The sequence below is a fragment of the Humulus lupulus genome, chromosome 5 (genome assembly GCF_963169125.1).
Source record: "Humulus lupulus chromosome 5, drHumLupu1.1, whole genome shotgun sequence".
In the NCBI taxonomy this organism is placed as follows: domain Eukaryota; kingdom Viridiplantae; phylum Streptophyta; class Magnoliopsida; order Rosales; family Cannabaceae; genus Humulus; species Humulus lupulus.
Window position 1 is genome coordinate 238864802 of NC_084797.1, and position 2730 is coordinate 238867531.

General features: G+C 31.0%; 1 long non-coding RNA gene across 1 annotated transcript; it reads right to left on the bottom strand.

Annotated features, from left to right (window-relative positions):
- Nucleotides 1–572: 572 nt before the first annotated feature.
- Nucleotides 573–2423, bottom strand: LOC133834087 (uncharacterized). Its single transcript, XR_009893303.1, has 3 exons — nucleotides 2182–2423; nucleotides 1437–1473; nucleotides 573–980 (listed from the first exon to the last, which is right to left on the bottom strand). It is a non-coding gene; the product is annotated as an uncharacterized LOC133834087 (long non-coding RNA).
- Nucleotides 2424–2730: the final 307 nt, after the last annotated feature.

Here is a 2730-nt window from a genome sequence, read left to right on the forward strand (position 1 = left end):
ACCTTTCCAGAATTAATATTAATTCATCATCCCACAATCTGTTATCAAACAAAAGTAAGCATTAGACAATATACACACTTGAATGAACAAAACACATCCACCAAAATATTCATGCAACAAAGTACAAAATCACAATTTCAAGTCAAGAAAATAATACTAGCAAAATAGAAATTAACTCATAAATAGATGTGCAAAAATACAAAATTCTAAATTAGAGAAAGATAAAAAAGAAAAACCCAAATGGAGTTTGTCACAAGACTCCAAGCTTTTCTCCCAAAATCATCTTCTTCTTCCTCTTGATTTTTGTCAAATCTCTAAATAAAATTGCTAAAAAAAATACCAAAACCTAAAACTAAAACTAAAACTAACATTCAAATTTTTTTTTCTTCATTTTCTGGGTGTTTTTCTCTCTACAATGACAACTCCCTCTAAGATGATGGCTGCTCCAAGGTTGGAAAAGATAAAATTATGATTTTTTAGGGCTAAAAAATGGGTGGAAACTGTAACGACCTCCAATCTTAACATATATATATATAGTGTAAAAACAAAGTTTAACCTGAATATAACAATACTTAAATTCTGAATTTACAAAAACTTTATTAAACAATACATAACTAATGTTCATAACCTCAAACCATACAATACTCACAACTAAATAAAAACTTTATCTTACATACAAATCTTAATACTTTTATAAATAATTTTCGTGGCGTTACTACACCTTAACGTAGAGATGAAAGTGTATCCAACCGATAAATTGAAAAGCTTTATGTAAATTACAAAGTCCATGAAATACTTTTAAAGCTTTAAGTAAATGATAAAGTTCACAAAATACTTTTAATGAAATATAATAAAACCAAGTTTCTTGTTTATTTATAAAATAGCATAGCAGAACTCCACTCCCTTCAGGTCAGCCCCATATGTACAGTCATGTTGGCTCCACGTATACTCATCAACGATTTATATTTGGGGCCTCTTACCTACAATACAAAACATTAACTGATGAGCTAAAGCTCAGTAAGCAGAATAACTACCTCATATGCATTAAAATAAACGTGCAACATGCTATGTATTTTCTTTCTTTCTGTCACTTTCCTTTCTTTTGGGCCCTAGAGGATGCTGCTGCCGGCATTACATAGGGAATCACATTCCCACCTGAACATAAACATGATAATAGGGAATTTCTCCCTCATAAACATTCATTATATAGGGAAGTACATCTCCCTCCTTACATTTTTTGAGAGGTCTCCCAAGCAGCACCTCTACTTTAACACTTTCAATAACTTGTTTGTGAACATTAAGCGTGCTTATGCATAAGAAATATAACATTCTTAAAAATAACTTATGCATAAAAACATGGAAGGATAACATATAAAGCATATAAATGCACATAAGACACATAAAAGACATGTATTGTAGATGAGGATTCTACTTACCTTGCGTCTTGATAAAACAACCGAAATTGTTAGCTTCCTGATAAAAACACAAACTATTAACTTACATAAAATCTACATGATGTAATTTTAGTTTATAATTGTTGTTATTCTATTTTTCTTTTCTTCTTATTGTTTATTTTATGTCCAGGCGTATGGTCATACTATATTTGTCCATGGGATGGTCCTAGTCTAAAAGTCGTGGTCATGGTCATGGTCATACGGAAATGTCTAGGTCATAGTATCAGTCCATAATAATAGGGAATAAGGTCATATAATAAAAGTCCAAATAGTCCAAAGTGTGACCATAGCCTAATATAAGTTTAGTATTATAACGATACATAAAAAAAAAAATAGTTTATATTTCAATTTTTTTGGCATTGTAAATTACGGCGACATGGTAAAATAATCTATATATAAATTTTAGCATTTTAATGGCATAGTAAAGTAATCTATATAACTTTTGGCATTATAATGGCGTGGTGACATAATCCATATATAAATTTTGGCATTATAGTAAAGTAATCTATGTATAAATTTTGGCATTATAACGGCATAGTAAAATAATCTATATATAACTTTTGGCATTATAACGGCATAGTAATTTAATCTATATATAAATTTTAGCATTATAACGACATAGTAAAATAATCTATATATATACTTTGGCATTATAACGACATAGTAAAATAATCTGTGTATATATAATAACTAAATAACTTAAATGAAAGGCTCGGAAAGAGCTTACCTAAAAGGTTTTCGTAGGCTAGCGTTACGGACAGAACTTCGCCTAGATCTTCGAGGTTTAGAACTTTAGAAGGGTGTTAAGAATTTTTTTTTTTTTGGGTAGAGTAAGAGAAAGGAAATGAGGTTTTTTTTGTGATTTCAAGATGAGTTTTGGAATGGCTATTTATAGGAAAAACTTGGGATACTATTCTAATAAAATATTAAAAATAATAAGCATAGTGGAATAATAACATATTCAAAATATCAAGCATAGTAATTTGCTTAAGTCATCACTGTGTCACTGCTGCATCAACATGTGGGACCCATGGGGTGGACCCCGCTGTGGGACCCATGTGGACCCTACTGTGGGACCCTTGCGGACCCTACTGTGGGACCCTTGCGGACCCCACTGTGGGACCCACTATGAATAGTACCTGGTGAATAGTAAAAAAAAATGAAAATTTCCCAATCTTCCTATATTACTTAGTCCAGCATTTTTGACTAACAAACTTTTTTGAAAAAGTTTCTCTAACACCCATAAATTAATTATTTCCACCTGTTGGTTACTTCG